We start from the raw sequence: 19,577 nt of genomic DNA, 5'->3' as shown, positions 1-19,577 counted from the left end.
CCAGGCGAATCAGCAAGCGCAGGATGTGAACTCAAGTCATCTGGACTCCTAAGATCATGCTTTCAACACATCATTTTTTAAAATAATCAACGTAAGAATTTCTGCAAACTCAACTACAGCCAAGCGCCCTAGGGCTCCCACTCAGACCTGACAGTGCACGGACTCAAAACGCAACAGTGTGGAGTATACACTTCAGACAAAACTATATAAACATGGGTTTATGAAGCCAGTGTGGCTCTCTAAATGCTGCCAAGATCCAGCACTGCTTCCTAAAAAAGACAAGACAAACCCCAAGAAGGAGGGCACCCCAGAGACAGTCCCAGTTTACAAGTGTTAACCCAGCATAGCATTAACAGCGTTCCTTTCACTTTGAAAGGCGATAAACTATAAGGTCACCTACCGGGAAGGCTATGACTCATCTTAGTTTTAAAAAGCCCTCCTTTTTCAATCTGTCTCCATTTTTATGAAGGACAGAAACAGTAGATGAAAAATTACCAGTAGTCCCTCAACTGCGGCTGAATGTAAGATTTTGTGCCGTGGTTAGGATTAGGGTGGGGAAAGAAATTCTCACTGACCATTTTTGTAGCCAATGTAGACAGTTCTGAGTTTAAAAATCTGATGCATAATATAGTGGGTACCGAAAAAAAAAATTAAACACAGCATTACCATATAATCCAGCAATTCTACTTCTGGGCATACAGCCAAAAGAACTGAAAGCAGGATCTCGAAGATGAACTGGCACAGCCCTGTTCTCAGCAACATCATTCACAGTGGCCCAAAAGGTAGAAGCAACCCAAACGCCCATTAGATGAATACAGAAAACAACATATGGGAAATACGTGCCATGGAATATTATTCAGCCCTAAAGAGGAAGCAAAGTCTCACACAAACTACAACATAGAAGAACCCTGAAGATACCACGCTAAGCAAATAAGCCAGTCACAAAAAGGACAAATACTGTATGATTCCATTTATATGAGGTATGTAGAGTAAGTCAAATTCATAAAATCAGAAAGTACAACAGTGGCTGCCAGGGATTGGGGTGAGGGGAAATGGGGTTAAATAGATACAGAGTTTTCAAGATGAAGAGGTCTGAAAATGGATGATGGTGATGGTTGCACAACAGTCTCAATCTACGTAACATCAGTGGACGTCTAGTACCGTCAGGGACTCAGACATAGTACTAGGTATAAGGTGAACCTCATGTTACAGTGCTTTGCAGACCCTGTGTCTTTTATAGACTGGAGGTTTGTGGCAACCCTGCATGGAGCAAGTCTATCGGCACCATTTTTTAAGTGCTCATTTGGTGTTTCTGTGTCACACTGTGATTCTCACAATACTTCGAACTTCATCATTACTTTTATGTTTGTTATGGTGACCTGTGATCAGCGATCTTGGATGGAACTAGTGTAACTGTTCTGGGGTGGCATGAGCCACATTCATATAAAACAGTGTATTTAATCCATAAATATTGTGTTCTGATGGCTCCACCGACCAGCCTCCCCCATTTCTCTCTCTCTCCTCAGACCTCCCGATTCCCTGAGACACAATATTGAACGTAGGCCAATTAATAACCATACAACGGCCTCTCCGTATTCAAGTAAGAGTCAAACAACTCACTTTAAATCAAAAACTAGAAGCAATTAAGCTCAATGGGGAAGACATGTCAAAAGCCAAAACAGGCCGAAAGCTAAGCCTCTTGTGCCAAACAGCCAAGTCACGAATACAAAGGAAAAGTTCTTGAAGGAAATTAAAAGTGGTACTTCAGTGAACACACAAATGATAAGAAAGCAAAACAACCTCGTTGCTGATACGGGGAAAGTTTGAGTGTTCTGGATAGAAGATGAAACCAGCCACATTTCCTTAAGCCAAAGCCTAGTTCAGAGGAAGGCCCTAATACTCTTCAATTCAATGAAGGCTGAGAGAGGTGAGGAGGCTGCCAGAAGAAAAGTCTGCAGGTAGCAGAGGCTGGTTTGTGAGGTACAAGGAGAGCTACACTAAACAGCAAATGTTCAATGTAAATCAAACAGCCTTCTATTAGAAGATGTCCTATAGGGCTTTCACAGCTAGAGAGGGGAAGTCAATGCCTGGATTCAAAGCTTTAAAGGACAGGCTAATTCTCTTGTTAGCAGTTAATGCAGCTGGTGACTTTTAGTTGAAACTCATGCTTAGTTACCATTCCAAAAATCTTTGGGCCCTTAAGAATTATGCTAAATCTACTCTGCCTGTGCTCTATCATTGGAACAACAAAGCCTGGATGACAGCACATCTGTTTACAGCATTGTTTACTAAATATTTTAAGTCCACATTGAAACCTAGTGCTCAGAAAAAAAGATTCCTTTCAAAATGTTACTGCTCATTGACAATGCATCTGGTTATCCGAGACCTCTGACACAGGTGTACAAGGAGATGAATGTTGTTTCTTGCCTGCTAACAACATCCATTCCGCAGCCCACAGATTAAAAAGTAAATCTGACTCTTAAATTTTATTATTTAAGAGGTAATTTTCGTAATGTTATAGCTATCACAGATAGCAATTCCTCTGGTGGATCTGGGCAAAGTAAACCGAAACCCTTTTAAAATCACCATTCTAGATGCCATCAAGAACATTCATGATTCATGGGTGGAGGTCAAAATATCAACAATTAACAGGAGTTTGGAAGAAGTTGACGCCAACCTTCAAGGATGACTTTGGGGCGGGGGCTCAACATTTCAATAGAGGAAGAAATAGCAAGAAAACTAGAATTATAATTGGCGCCTAAAGATCTGACTAAATTGCTACAAACTCAGGATCAAACTTGAATGGATGAGGAGTTGCTTTTTGTAGAGGAACAAAGAAACTGGTTTCTTGAGATGGAGGTGAAGATGATATGAACATTGTTGCAAAGGATTTAGGAAATTACATAAACTTGGCAGGGTTTGAGAGGAGAGACTCCAATCTTGAAGTTCTACTGTGGGTCAAATGCTATGAAACAGCATGAAGTCTTTCATGAAAGGAAGAGCCGATTGATGTGGTAAACTTCATTGTTGTCTTATTTTAAGAAATTGCCATACCCAGCCCAACCTTCAGCCACCACCACCCTGATCAGTCAACAGCCATCAACACTGAGGCAAGATTCTCCACCCGCAAAAAGACTGACTTGCTGACGGCTCAGATAATCATTTGCATTTTTTAGCAAAAAGTATTTTTAAATTAAGGTTTGCACATTTTTTAGACATAATGCTACTGCATACCTAATAAACTCCAGTATAGCGTAACTGTAACTTTTAAATGCACTGGAAAAAAAAAATCTGTGTGACTTGCTACACTGCAACATTTGTTTTATTGCAGTTGTCTGGGAAGTAAGCAAACCTCCGAAGTATGCCTGTACTGAAAGGCAACGTGCGGAAGCCTAGGTAAAATACATTACTGAACTATAAAAGATAAATGTTTCTTACAAAAAAAAAAAAGGCATGATATTCTACAATTTCAAAAACCTCAAAGCCTCTGAAGCATCAGTATTTTTCAAAATTTTGGGATCTCATTTTTTCTCTAAGGAAGCTTTCTACTCTCATCTGTATTCTTTATGCCGATACGTTATGAAGTCCTCAACTTGAGTTTACAAAATAAGTCTTTTAAAGTCCTGTTAATGAAACAGTCTGTTTTGTGACTAAATATCTTATGCTTAATGTCTCTTCTCTAGGAGAGACACTTGGTGTTGTAATATCCCCAACACAATGAACAGTCTGTAAAAGGCACTTTTCCTTCCTTTGTTACAGCAAACATCCTGTAAACAATTAATGTTCCACTCTTTTAACTGACGGCTTTTGTTTACTGACAGGAAAGGAAACCACAAATTCTTCAAGTAGCAATAGGGACTGCAGAGTTTTACTTCATTTCCTACTAAGCAGGTGGTTTATATGAGGCAACTGGCTATTGTATTTTACCTTGTTTTGCCTTTAGGCAGGAAAAAAAGAAATGAGCTTTCAGCAGCACAATCTTCTCAAGCAACAGAGCTTGGGGCCAGGTGCTGGGATGCCAAGTGTGAGGGGGAAAGGTTCTCCCCTGTTCCCTGGTCTATCACTGCGAGGAGGCTCCTCACACTTCATCAGGAAGCTCTGTGTGAAAACCAGATTTGCAGACAGAGGTCTGGCTCTTTGTTCTTACCAGCAGGTTCATCAGCTGTTTTCTCCGCAAAAGAAAGTTCTGAGAAAGTGAAGGCAAACATTTTCTTTCCACTGACATGAACACAAATATTCCATCAAGCTCCGTTTCTCTACTTACTGTTAGGATGGATTTGCTAGTATTTGGGGAAAGCCAGCATCAAAAAAAGGCTCCTTTTTGTTTTTGTTTGTGTTTGTTTTGCAGCCCCACACCACCACACCTCAGAGTTTTCCATTAGCCCCAAAACACTCCGGTCTAGACTCTAGACACCAGCAAGGTCCAGTTCATGACCACATACCCAGGACTAAGCACATGCTCTGTACTTAAAAAGCTCCCAGTACATATTTTCCAAAAGAGATGAAGAACAGAGGAGGGAGGCAGGGCATTTCCTACAGGATAAGCAAGTGTCTGCTGAAGGAAGAACACAGCCATTCCCATAAGGGAATCCATAGAATAGGTTGAACCATATAAAACCACCAATGGTTCTCTATTTTTGACCTAAAAAAGCAGCAATTTCATGCAATCTAATCTAACCTCTGATCCTCCTCAATGAGCTTCCCTATTCCATGCTATTGTAGGAGCCATGGGAAAACTTCCTCTTCACTCTCCAAGCTCGATGAAAAATCAACTAAAGGCAGATTAATAGGAGAAAAAGCAAATATATTAATATGAACAGAAGTCTCACAAAACAAAAGAACTCAAAGAAATGGCCAGATGGGTGAAGCTTTTTCTGAGGTTACAGAAAGAATGGGGGCTTGGAGTGTTACTGAAAAGGGATCCCGATCCAGACCCCAGGAGAGGGTTCTTGGATCTCACACAAGAAAGAATTTGAGGTGAATTCGTAAAGTGAAAGCAAGTTTATTAAGGAAGTAAAGAATTAAAAAATGGCTACTCCACAGGCAGAGCAGAGGCATGGGCTGCTCAACTGAGTATACTTATAGTTATTTCTTGATTACATGCTAAATAAGGGGTAGATTATTCATGAGTTTTCCAGGAGGGGCAAGCAATCCAAGAAGTCACAGTTCCTCCCCTTTTTAGACTAAATAGTAACTTCCTGGTGTTGCCATGGCATTTGTAAACTGTCATGGCGCTGGTAGGAGTGTCTTTTAGCATGCGGATGCATTATAATTAGCATATAATGAGCAATGAGGATGACCAGAGGTCACTTTTGTCACCATCCTGGTTTTGGTGAGTTTTGGCAGCTTCTTTACCTCAACCTGTTTTATCAGCACGGTCTTTGTGACCTATATCTTGCGCTGACCTCCTGTCTCATCCTGTGACTAAGAATGTCTAACCTCCTGGGAAAGCAGCCCAGTAGGTGTCAGCCTCATTTTACTCAGCCCCTGTTCAAGATGGAATCACTCTGGTTAAAATGCCTGACAGGAGCATGGCCAAAAACAGGTTATGATGGTACCTCAAGTTATGATGACAGGACAGGTTATGGGAGGGGGAGGAGTCCTGGCTAGCAAAGGTTGCCTCAAGATGCAGATGAAACCTCACATGGGTAGCAGCCCTCAGAGAGAATGGATGGTAAATTTTTTTTCAGACCTTTATAGGTGTCAGACTCTCAGTTAATCTTGCCTAGATCAGGACAAGGGAGGGCCTTAGAGAAAGCCTGGCTGTATTAATGCACATTCCCTACAGATGCAAATCTCCCCTACAAAAGACAGCTTTTCAGCTGTTCTTGCATTTCAAGCCCAGTGAATAGCCATCTTGAAATATGTCAAAGTATATTTCAGGATAAAATACTTTGGTTCCCTTCACTCTCTTTATCATCAATCCCTTATTCTGCTACAACACTAACTTTATCCCTCTCCTTTGTGCCCTCACAGCCAACTGCCACATGAATGGCCCATAGCACCTATAACTCAACATGCAGAAGATGGAGTCTGCATCCTTCCTGACAAATCTCCTCCTCCACCCATGTTCCTGACCTGGGCTAACAGCTCCAGTCTTCTCTTACCCTCCCTCTTGTGCTGCAACCATGGCACCTAAAGTTTCTGTCCTCCTCGTGTCCCTTTCCCACATTCCGTTCTGGTTCTTGTAAGGAACCATCCCTGCCCTTGATGTCATGCTGTCCCCTGAGCTGCTCTGGGCACACCATTCCCTTAGCTCGGTGACTAGTTCAAGGATATGTGCAGGCCATGGCAAGGTCATATACGGTTTTCTCTGGGATGATGTCGGGATCTTAAGAAGTTCAGTTCTGCCAAAGGAACTAAGCTAGGAGGGTGTGGGCTGCAGCCGCTGGCCACTGTCTCATAGATCACAGAGAAAGGGCTGTTATGCAGAGCTCAACGTAGGGAAGGCAGAGCAAGGACAGAGAGAGAGAGGAAAAAAAGAGGCCTTCTGACAATGTTTGAGCCCCTGAATCCAACAATGCCTGTAGTATGCCACCCCTAAACATCCCAGTTACTTGAGCTATGCCTTTCTTTTTTTGCTTAAGTTACTTTGAGTTTCTTTGACTGATAACCAACAGCTCACACAGACACATCTGTTCAAAACTATACTATGTGTAACTTAAATCTCAAAATAACCTTCAAATAATTCCTTAATATGGCCCAAGTACCTTCGTAACTCAAATTCCCTACCTGACAGTCAGAATACACATTAAATGACCTTTCCCAGATGAGTATGCCCTAAAGGTTCCTGCCTCTGTCCCTTCTATCAAGACGTCCCCTTACCCAAAATAAACAGCATCCTTTGCGCCTAAAAGCCCCATATTCCCCACAAAACTTTCTCAGACATTTCCAAGAGAAAAACTGTTAAAGAAAAACTTCCTAGATAGAAAAGTGTCTCTTCCTCTCTACTACTCACTTAGAATACTACTTGTACCTTTTGCTGGAACATTCTTCAGTCTCTTATGTAACTTCTTGTTAGATATGTCTGCAACCTTCAACTGTGAATTCTTAATGGGCAGAAGCCTTACGCATAATAATAAATGGTTGGTGAAATGAATAAGCAGGCAAGCTTGTTGCATTCAAGAAACATTTGTTGATGATGATGTCATGATTAATTTCATTCACTGTCTATGCTTTTTCCATAATTTTTTTTTTCAACTTTTATTTTAGATACAGAGGGTACATGTGCAGGTTTGTTACATGGGTATATTGCACCCCGGCAGTGAGCACAGTACCCAAGAGATAGTGTTTTACCCCATCCTCTCCTTCCTTCCCTCCCTCCCTTCCTCCCTCTAGTAGTCTGCAGTATCTTATTCCCATGTTTACATCCATAGGTGCTCAATATTTAGATCCCACTTATTAATGAGAACATGTAATATTTAGTTTTCTATACCTGCATTGGTTTGCTTAGGATTATGGTTTCCAGCTCCATCCATGTTGGTATGAACGACGTGATTTCATTCTTTTCATGACTACACAGTATTCCACAGTGTATATATACCACATTTTCTTTATTTAATCCACCACTGATGGGCACCTAGGTTGATCCCATGTCTTTGCTGTTGTGAACAGCACAGTGATACACATAAGAGTGCATGTGTCTTTTTGGTATATGATCTATTTTCCTTTGGTTATATACCCAGTAATGGAATTGCTGGGTCGAATGGTAGTTCTAAGGTCTTTGAGAAATCTCCAAACTGCTTTCCACACTGGGTGAACTAATCTGCATTCCCCCCAACAGTGTATAAGGGTTCCCATAATTTTTTACATTAATTCTTCTCTGAGCTTTTAAGAATAAATAATTAAGTTATCGTGATTATTGGGATAGCCTCCATGTGGTGTTGAAAATTCTGTGGCTCTTTCAGTAATTCCCACAAACAAGATATATAAGGAAGACTCGTTGGAAACCAATACATCCCTGCTAAATTCAAGTTAAAAGCTTTAACTACTCCACAATGAACACAAAGCGCAAATTTCTAGTCAAGGCAACCAGGCCACTAGCAATATCTCCTATTTATTTTTCCAGCTTCTTGTCCTGGTGCTCTTGTTCTCACACTCAAATAGTTGTTCTTCCAACTTGCCTGGGTAAAGGGTGGAGCAGTGAAAAGTCATGATGTTGCTTGGTGAACACACACCTCTTCCACCCAATTTGTAAAACATTACAAATAATGATAACATTTTAGTATGGGAAGCAGGGACAATTTTATTAGCAGAAAAGATATAAGTTAGGAAGTAATAGGCATCACCACAAGCACGCCTATCCAGGAAAAAAACAGGACATAAAATTTAGCATATATAGCTGATACAGGTTTTTCCATCATTTACTAGTTTGCTTTTACCATCTGCTTGTAGACAAGCAAAACACTAAAAATGAGAAAATATCACTCATTAAAAGTTGTAGCTTATATTAGTTATCTTAAGAGTTGAATAGTGATACAGCCTGAAGACCATCCATGGTCAAATGGAGCACAGTGACAACCATAGTGTCCTCCATTCTCTGTGTAGGCTGAATAAAGCTCTAACTTAATGATGTTTCAATGCCATAAACATTTCAAGACTGGGGAATTCTATTATAAACCTGAAATAGTACTCATTAAATCAATAAAGAGAGGAGAGAATAAACTGTATGTGTCAAATTCAAGAATATTCTCTATTTTAAGGACAGCTACTAAAAGCAACTGTAATAAACTAAGGAAGTCTAAATTCACTCAAACAACTACAGGTGTCCATGAAAGGTAATTATGTCTCAAACTGATAACTCTGCTAATAGTACTATCTCTGTTTTCTGACACTGAAAGATGCTGGGGCTCAGAAAATGATGTAACAAAGGCCTCAAAAGGAGCTCTCTCTGCCCTCCTGTCTCTGGTCTCTCATTCTCCTTCGAAGCAAGCCACAGAAACTAGAATCCCTCTTCCCAAAGACAGGTCATAGAAACTAGAATCCCTTTTGCCCAAAGCTAGCCATAAAACCTAAACGTATTAACTCTTCCCCGCTCTCTGTATAAAAACTGGCCATAAAGAAATTATCTGAACTACCATGTTTGATTGTAGATCATAAGATGCCCATTCCAAAGAGAGTCCTGCACCATACCCAGAAGGAAGGAGAACATACTCAGAGAGGCCAGGAAGAATCTAGACAGACAGGCCTTGCTGGGCTTCCCCATTCAGTCGGTTAGCAATCAATCATATCCTTTTAGTCCAATCTTTTTTTTTTTTTTTTTTAGACGGAGTCTCACTCTATCAGCAGGCTGGAGTATAGTGGTGCGATCTCTGCTCACTGCAACCTCCGCCTCCCAGGTTCAAGCGATTCTCCTGCCTCAGCCTCCCAAGTAGATGGGACTACAGGTGCATGCCACCACGCCCAGCGAATTTTTGCATTTTTAGTAGAGACGGGCTTTCAGCATGTTGGCCAGGATGGTCTCGATAGAGACCGTGTGATCTGCCCATCTTGGCCTAGTCCAATCATATTTCTGCACAGCTGACCATACTTTGTTGAACCTAAGCATAAAAATGGACAGTTTATCCTGTATCTTTGGGTCTTCATTCTGAAGGCTCTCATGTGATATAAAAATGTGATCAAACAAATTTGTATGCCTTTCCTCTCATTAATCTACCTCTTGTCAGTGATTTTCAGTGAACCTTTCAGAGGGTGACAGGGAAGTTTTCCCTTGGCCCCTACAAAGGGAAAGTATCCATTATCAGATGAACTTCTTAAATCATACTTAAATGACTACTTATACAAAACGCTAGATGGAAACCTGTGAAGAGTTAGGTCAACCAGACAGAAGAAAAATTAAAAAGGAAAAATAAATTTGTAGAAATTTGTCTGCAATAGGCTTGAGCACTTCTGGAAGAGAATAAATAAATCCATCATTAGACGGTTATATAACTATGTTGCCATCCATATACGGGGGAGAGAGGAAGTATTGTGGCTGATTTATATCAAACATTCACTAAGTAGTAAGGGGATATTTCATTTAAGCCCCATTACTTCACAGTGTTCAGATTTAAACCATTATATATCTCCTCAATTGGGGTAGAGATCTTGATTTTTATACACCTAAAAGTAGAAACACAAAGCTAACTTCTGTAATAAATGTACAATTTGGGGAAATACAATGAAACCATTTGAAATGTAATAAAACTGAATAATCTTTACCTATCTATTTAGGTAATTTGCTGTATTCAAGTAAACACAACTTCTATCAATTTTCTCAGCAGCAATGTATTAGAACCAAAGATGACAGTTCTATAAACATAGCAGAACATACTCTTCTGGAGGCTTACTCTTATTTTCTAGCTAAGTGCCTTTCTCCCCATAGTAAAAGAAGATATTTACAATCTCATCTATGGAAATGGTCATAGGATCACCACAGAACAATTCAGACCTCATTATATAAGCACAGATGAAGACCTACAGTGTCTAAGGGGCAGTGGGGAAAGGGACAGGCCAATCAATGGTTAATGCATAATGGAAACTGATCCAAAGAGAATAATTGTCTTCTCTAATATTCTCTCTCCTCCTCTCTCTGTGTTTCTCATCTCCAAAACTACTTCCTACTCCAAGGAACAGCTTGATACTGGAAGCTCTGTGCACATGTAAAAGGGTAAAGCAGAACAATGAAACCATACAAAGAGAACAAAGGAGGAAGAAGGCCAATCCTGGAAGCCCCATTCTCCATAACAAGGTTCCCTTAATCTAAAAACCTACCAAGGGAGGCAAACACAGAGAAGAAGCTGCTAAGAGTGCTGATACTGAACATGCAAATCAAAGGGCTTATAGCAACAGCAGAAAGTAAAGATGGCAGGTTTGGTAATAACACAGCTACTGACTTGCAAACACTCCAAAAATGCTTGCTGAACTGAATTAAATAGTTCACAGCTTGAAGTAGGAAAAACCATGATGAGCAAGACTGGAAAAGGTGGTACCTCTAATGTGTAAAAATAATAACAGCAATAAAGAGAAAACTATGGAGGAAATAGAGTTGGAATATTTCAAAACAAAAGGCCAACACAAAAAGAAGATAATATTTACTTAGCTTGGCTTCATCAGCTAACTCAGAAAAATCCCGCATGAAAGCAAAGCACAAGACTCGGTTTCTCCTTGAGACCCTGTTTGTTAGCTCTGTCTCCGCACAGCGATACAGTTTGCACAGGGGATTCTGCCACAGTTCTGCCACCTGTACTCTGATATTTTCTCAGTGATCATGTGGGTCCTCTCTCTGTGTCCAGAGGACTCAATTAAAAAGACATTCATAAATTGAATGTCTAGGTTTCACACATCCACATCCTCAGAAGCAGGTGTCCACTATAATGTATTTATTAATATTTTATCAGATGTCATTTTATCTAGACAAGTTCATCATCGCCACAGTTATTACCAGGGAGTCCTACTGCAAAGGGCAGTTGAAGAGCACCTGGCTTCCTCCCAAAAGGCTCCAAAGACCGAACGACTCCAACCCGAGTGTTCGAGATTCACAGGAAGAGCTTGTCACGTAATCACACAAATCAGAAAACTGAAGAGAAAAATAAAATGGGTCAAAATATCAACTCACACAAAAACAGCTACTCTAAATGACTTAAAATTTCTTTTAATGAAGAATTTTTAAAAAGCTTCTATAGAAATAACAAGATATTCTTCTAGGCATGAAAGCTTTCTCTTCTAGAGCCACCCAACAAAAACACACTTGTGATTCTTCATACACAGAAAACAAGCAAACATCATCACTACCTAGTTACAATGCGAAATTGCTGGGAAAACAGGAATGAAACAGGAGTCTTTGTCACAAACAGCATCAATTACATAACCAATCTGATGCTGTCCCTTCATACTGGGCACATTCCCAATCAGGGGAAAGAACACCGGTTGGCTTTTTAAGTGAATAATGATAAAGACTGCGTCTATTATTTTGGGAGTATGTCTACACAGCTGGTGTCATAGGCCTTGATGGTAATAGGAAACAGACATACAAGGGTAGGGAGACTGAGGATGACGGTATCACAGGAATGTGGGATGGGAGGGGCTGTGCAGCTATATTTCACAACTTTATTACTTTTATAATACAAAAAGATTACCTTGACTAATCTTTATTATGAACACAAAACCCATTTGACTTTTTAAAAACTAATGAATTTATGCAGCCATTACACTTGCCCTAATTATTCAAACTGCTACATACAGTATGAACTGATACACCAGGTACAGATTTAGATGTTCAGGACACAGGAGTCAACAGCCCCAGTGAAAGTGCCACACTCCAGGAACTCTCTTACACATCCCTCCCACATGGCCCCACACGTCTATCACCACACATATGAGGTATCTGACCCATTTCTGTAATACTAAGTTCATAATGAATCAAGTCTAGTTCTGTCTCATTTAGCACCTTTCCTGTATGTCTTAAAGTCGTGGTTCTCAAAAAGTATGAACCACGGGCCCCTTAGGATCCCCAAGGCTCTTCAACTGGATCTGTGAGGTCAAACTAGAATTCTAAAGCTGTTATTTGCCTTTTTGTACAGCATCAACAGTACAAGAGCAACAGCATGTAAAAATGTGTGTACCTTACCACACAGCAAGGCAGTGGCCCCACACTGTACTTACTAGCTGTCATCTTACCACATAACTGCAGTTAAAATAAATGAAGAGATCAGTCACCTCACTTATTGTCCTTGATGGATGATAAGATTTGGCTGTGTCCCCACCCAAATCTCATCTTGAACTGTAGCTCCCATAATTCCCTCGTGTTGTGGGAGGGACCCAGTGAGAGATAACTAAACCATGGTGGCGGTTTCCCCCATACTGTTCTTGTGGCAGTGAATAAGTCTCACAAGATCTGATGGTTTTAGAAGGGGAAATCCCTTCCACTTGGCTCTCACTCTTCTCTTGTCTGCTGCCATGTGAGACGTGCCTTTCACCTTCCACCATGATTGTGAGGCCTCCCCAGCCATGTGGTACTGTGGGTCCATTAAACCTCTTTCTTTTGTAAACTGCCCAGTCTCGGGTATGTCTTTATCAGCAGCATGAAAACGGACTAATACAATGGAGAAGTAAAAAACTGATTTTATTACGCCTTGACTCTTGAGCACACACACACTATGACTCTGTATGATGGAAGGAAGGGAAAGCCCTGTTGCAGCATATATTGGTGGCTGTCGCAAAGGTCAGCACCTGTGGGGTGGACCTATGAGGTGACGAGCCACTTTTCTTCATTGAACCCAACCTTGTACTTGACAGAGTGATATATAAACAATGGTTATTCAGACAAGGCTATCTGGCAGGCATTTTAAAGAAAAGAAACAAAACGAGCCCATTTTCGAGGAAAACAGTAAGATTAAGCTTTTATGAAAATTTTAGACTTTCTTAAAACTTGAATAACCACTGTGATCTTGACAATTTCCCTACACTTAAGAATTTTCTGATTCATGACAAGAATTTTTGATATTACAAGTGAAATATATAAACATTTGGGAGATTTTTCTAAGTGGCCAATGCATGATATTCAAAATAATACCTAAAACAGAGTTTTTAAAGTTCATAGATAGGGTTTCAGGATCTACATACATCTCGACCAAACTTTGAGATACCACTTCTCTAGTGTTATATCAAAGAAGATCCACTATTATCTGAAAGGAAATTCAAACACTCCCTTTTCCAACTACAAACCTGTGTGAGGCTAGGTTTTCTTTGGTTGGATGGCAACCAGAGCTACATATCACAACAGATTGAATGCAGATGCAAGGCAAGAAACCAGCTGTCTTCTAATAAGCCAGATATTAAAGATATTTGCAAAAAATAACGAAGCATACTTCTCAATAAGTGTCTTAGTTTTGGAAAATAGTTATTTTTCACGAAAGTATTATTTATGTTAACATACAGGTGGGTATATTGTTATTTTAAATTCAATAATGATTTCTAAAATCCTTTTTTTATTTCTGATATGGTAGATTATGTGATTGATAGAACTCACATAAACAAAAACTCTTTGGAGTCCTCAATTATTTTCCAGAGTGTAAAAAAAAGGCATGAGACTAAAATAATTGAGAAGCACTATCTGAAAGAAACATTTAGGTGGCAGTTCCCACAAGGAAACACAGGGGCACGTTTATGGAAAAGAATTTGAGACATAAAGCAGGTGAGCTAAAATTTCCTCATCATCAGGTGACAAAACGCAGTTTCATTTCAATTCATTAAGCCAAATACATATTCATTGAGGTTTCTCTTTAGGGTCAGACAATGATTAAACTATTTAAACATTTGGATCTCCATTAATCTTCCATCAATTTCCCAAATGACTAGTCTTGTGTAACACTACGGTAAAACAGTATGTAAATTCACCCAATTAGCTCACTGGTACTTGTATACTCTCCCAAATCCACTAACATTCACTACATTGTCTTTTGCCACCATTGGCTGAGAGGCTTCTCACTGAATTATTGATTTTCTGCCAATTAATTACCATAGTTAAGATTCAGTTGAGCTTCTCTTCGCAGAAATTCTTTTTTCCAATCTCACTTCTCTTGTACCCTTTGGAGTCTGTTGGGGAATCAAAATAATTGGAAACCTAAGGATAAGATACTGAGTTCTAAAAATATCCTTGGCATAACTTACAAATAACTCAGTTGTCAGACACTTAAATGGGCAAAGCTCTGTTCTCCAGTGGATTCCACACTTGGATGCTTTTCAGCTGATCTTCCCTCAACTCTCTGTCAACAACTTTACTACAGGAATCTAAGACAAATCCATTTTACTGAACCCAGGGGAAAACTCATAAGTGCATTCACATATAGGCTCCTGTTTAGAAAAATGGCATGCTTGAGGTATAAGAACTATAAAAAAGAAAAAAGAATCTCCTTATCTATAGTAAGGCATATGCGTTTCAGGAAAGGAAACACAACTTCTAATTCCTGAAACAATACTTGCACAACTAAACAGGCACTTCCTGCAGCAGTTCAGAAACCATCCAGCCAAGGAGGACGAATCACAGAAAAGGAAGTCATCGCTCTATCTCAAGTCAAGGGTTCCTCTGAGGGCTTCCAGAGCCCACTGGAGTGTGCCTGCAATCCAGCAACGCAATCCAGGAATTCCACCTCTCCTATCCTCTTCCCCACAAGGGAAGTCAAGTCCCCAGACACCTTGCTGGAGCACACCATGGAACAGACAGTCCTCACCTCCCCAATTCCCACAGTCTCTCACCTCCACCTCCAGGGCCCTCCCACGCAGGCTACACAAAACCCCTCAAGAGTTTATCTCAAGATGCCCCATAAAAATGACTCTTGACTTTATTTCTCTAAAAGGTGTGTGTCACCAATTGCGCAGTGAGATTCAATAAAGCTCCATTTATTTTTGTATACAACTTGAGTCTGAAGAAAGTAAATAAATTAAACCAAACTTAATAAAGTTGAAGGAGAAATTAGAAATTTAACTCAGTGACAGCACCAGCATTTTAACAAGACTGCTAGAAGAAAGTGAGCTGGAGTTCATACACACTGTTTTCTGGAAAGCAGAGGGTATGGAGGAGAAACACAGTGGACCTGATGTCACATGCTGATTCAGACCCTAGCTCTCGGGCCCTACCTACTTCCTGAACGGGAACATGGCTTAGAGAAGCACATGGCATTGGGCCTCGCCCATGCAACCAGCCACACACAAATTAGTTCCATCCCTGCATTCCTCCCAATATCTCTACCACCATAAAAAAACAAAAAAAGGAAAAAAAAAATTGTCCTGCAGTGAAAGAATATGAGATCTTCCAACTAACAGCAGACCAAAGTCAGTCATATCAAACAGAGAATTCTTTACCATGCATTAGACAAAAGAAACTGGATTACAGAAGTGACTCTAAGAGAGAAATGAAACCCACCCCATCAACCTAAAATGCAGACAATACAAACAGGAAGGACTGTGCTTTGTAAGAGTTTCCTCAACATAGTTTACAACAAACAAAAGGGAATAAACCTTGATCAAGTTAAAGGGCTGGTTAAAGGAAAGCCGGGTAAATCAGAACACGGCTGATTTCAAGGTGTGTGCCCATTTTCCGGAGTGCAGCCAACACAGGGGAGCAGTGATGAGTGTTCACCGTCTCTCTTGGCCTTACTGACCTCCAGCACCCTATCTGAAAATAGCAGCCCACATAGGAACAATGACAAAACAGCCAAAAAGCATTTAAATGGAAAGAGTTAGTTAAACAAAAATTAGTAACTCGGCCTATTACAAAAATAGTTCACATGTGATTCCCTATTTCCTTGACCAAATTGGAAAATAATTTAGCTGTTTATATTTCAGAGAGAAGATCAACACACACAGGTACTCGAGTACTGACATTTCCATATTGGTCATGACGGGATCAGTCCTGTAAGGTTTGCTACTCATGAGTACTGTGCTGCCCATTACCTGTTCTACACCAAACCCAGCTCCTCCCTGGGTCTGCCGAGGGTGGGCAGTGGAGCCCTTGGGCCAGGAGCCCCCACCAGGGCCAGGAATGTGGCTGCCTCTGGCTGGTCTCCAGGGAGGATGAGGTTTAACCTTTAACCCAGAATGGCATAGCCGTCTGGCACCTCTGCCTTTTGTTGTGTGTTGCCTTTAAGCTCTCTCTTCAGGCCTTGTGATGCAGTTTACTGACTGGCAAGGTTTTCTCTCAGTTTTCTAGTCTCCTTAGTGAGGCCATGTTAGGGCAGAGTCTAAGAAAATCAAAAAGATGCGGTACCTTATGACAAGGAGAGAGGAAAATGCTTCCGAGCCCTTGTACCAATAAACTCCTGACCAAGGAGTCAGTGAACGGAGGTTGCTCTACTTCAAAATCCAGTTTATCCCGGCCCAAGAGGAACTCTTGTTCCTCACTTCTTATGTTCTAATTTTTAATTTACTAGAACTGGCTGAGACTCTTGCTTAAAAAAATAAGAACACAGTTGAAATGGCAACAGCCTAAGCCTGTAAGTGCCGCCTGCCATCATAAAGGGCCACTTCTATGGGTGCTTCTAGTGGGACTGAGCCCTTATGTCCCTTTTTTTCCCACTAATCACTCTTAGGAAGGGGCTACCAGAATAAGAAAAAGAAGGAAAACGTGACTGAATTATCCATTGCCACTATTTTACTACTAAAAATAAACTACCAGAGAAAAGGGAGGAAAAAAATATAAAGTTATCAATTCTTACACACACACACTTACTTAGAGGCTGTCTGAAAGCAAGAGGAATATTTAGCACAGACATTTGCAGACACTTACCGTCAGAATTAAAATGGGAAGCTGCATAGATAGAAGTCACTGAATAATTAGCCGTGAAGACAATTTTCCTCCTCTATCTGCCAGATACAATTTCTTTCACTCCATCTCCAGAGGTAAACACATCTCAACTGGTATAGCTGAATGAGACCACCTGCCACTTGGTTTGCAAAGGTTCTTAATTTGGGGTAAAATTGTAGCCACCTAAAATGTTCAGATCTAAAAATGCAAGTATTCTTTTATAAAACAAGTCTGTTGATCTTAAATTAACTCTGGTTTATATGTGAAAATAAAATAAAAAACTGATTTATCATGTAGTCTATACACTCCTGGCCCTCAGGTATTGAAAGACTAAGAAAAACTTAGTGAATCAAAGGAAGGAATGTTTACTGTTACCCCAAAACTTTGTAAACTGCTAGGTTTTCTAGAACTAAACAACAACAACAACAAATCTTTTTTAACCTTTCCATAAAGAACCTTAGAAAACTTGTAATAAAACTAATTTAATATAAAATTAAAATGAGCACTAATATTTCAAGCTTCAGTTTATCCTCTCCGAATGTTCACAGGAAAAAAAAAAGGTGAAAATGCCCTTTTCTTCTCTCCTTAAATCCTCTATCTCATAGTCTTCTGCTGTACGACTAGAAAAATGGAAGAAGGGGAAATTAGTCCCAAGTAATGAAGAGAATCAGTTCCCTGTAATTCCTGACCTCAGGAAATTCTCGGTTTTAATAGTGGTGCAGGTGCTGGACACATCCAGGTAGATCCAAATTTTTATCTGGGCTGAACACACCCAAGTAAATCCAAATGACTTAGGAAACTCAGACAGCAGCTGCAAAATGACTCTGAAGACAGCGTGTTCAAGGGCTGCATAAATTATTACATATTGTATCACATATTTACAACAAACACAAAACATCACATTTAAGAAAAACAATAATATATATTTTTCTAAAAGTCCTAAGTCAAATATTCAACTCTCTCATAGAGATATCTTTAAAATGTTAAAATGAGGTATCTGGTCAATTCCTGTTTAACAAGCATGAGTAATAATGATGGGCCACATTTCCTGAGTCCTTTCTGCAGCCTGGGAGAAAGGCTGGGGTGAGGAACCCGCTCAGCACACACGGGCTGTGTGCTTTCAGCTTCTGCACTAACACCTTTTTCTAGATGTTCCTGAACATAAGCAGGATATTAATGGGGGCGCTTCATTTTAAGGCCTAACCTGGAGACATTACATTTTTTTAAATGTAGCTCGCAGAATGAGAATTCTGAAACCAATTTTAGTTTGGTTTCAGAATTTACCATCTCCAGGGTGCTTTTCATAAAACGATTTGTTATGGTTTTGTTCAAATGATTACATAGAAACAATCCAAACTATCTATAAAATGTCACTAAGTATCTTAGAAGTCAGAGTGGCCAGCATTTTCCAACAAGTTGTTGAAATTAAATGAAAAGATACAAATTCTCAGTAACACACACGCACACACAAAAATAAATAAATAAAAATAAAAACATCCCACTTAAATCGTGTCAAATAAGCAATATTCAAAGTAGGAACAGGTCTTTAGAAAAGTCACCTTTCAGCAAATGGTTGCACCGCCCTCACCTAAGGGGCCTCTTTATACTCCGTGGACATCCAGGGCAGACCCTGCTTGGGCAGGCACAGTCTAAATGGCCCAGCCTCAAAGCCACAAGGGCAAGCTCAGGCCCCTCAGTCAGCCCTGCTCAGCTGGCTCCTGCCCTCCTGCCCTCCTGCCCTCCTGCCCTCCTGGCCAAGCGGTGGGACCTCTGACCCTCTAGTAATCTCTAACCTGTCTCCGACAAGCCTGACCTCAGCCCCCTATTAATTCTCAAAACCCCACCCTGGCAGCATCCTCAGCACTCCCCTCCAGTCTCCTGATGACCTCACTCTATCTGCCCAGTCCGACTAGAACAGGCTTGTAGAGCGTGACTCCTACTGATTCCATGGAACTGATAACATAAGAAGTGAAGGTAAAACATGAACAAAGGAGAGCGTTGCCACCAGAGGGGAAAGGAGACAGTGGTAGAGCTGCTACGGGCAGAGCTGGCTGTGGGGAAAAAGCAAGGAATAAAAATCAACAGCTGGTGCTAAGGAGAGAGTAAAAACAAGGGGAAAAGTTGAGTCAGAGGAGCTGGTGTCAAAGATGAGCACACAGGGGAGACGTGAGTGAACACCGAGCGGAGCCAGGGCGGGGACTCCTGCCCTCGCCTCATTTTATGCTCATCATCACCCACAGCCATCACTCTGTCTGGAGTAGCTATGGCCAGACAATTTTTATTTCTTTAGTTTCCA

At 40.5% G+C, this 19,577-nt stretch overlaps 1 protein-coding gene across 6 annotated transcripts in view; it reads right to left on the bottom strand.

The window, feature by feature from the left end:
• The window catches only part of SIPA1L2 (signal induced proliferation associated 1 like 2), a 234,414-nt gene that overhangs the window by 179,065 nt on the left and 35,772 nt on the right, over nt 1–19,577 (bottom strand). The window lies entirely within an intron of this gene.

This window comes from Pan troglodytes, chromosome 1 (genome assembly GCF_028858775.2).
Source record: "Pan troglodytes isolate AG18354 chromosome 1, NHGRI_mPanTro3-v2.0_pri, whole genome shotgun sequence".
In the NCBI taxonomy this organism is placed as follows: Eukaryota; Metazoa; Chordata; class Mammalia; order Primates; family Hominidae; genus Pan; species Pan troglodytes.
Note: the sequence above shows the minus strand (reverse complement) of the source record. Positions and strands in the feature narration are given on the sequence as shown.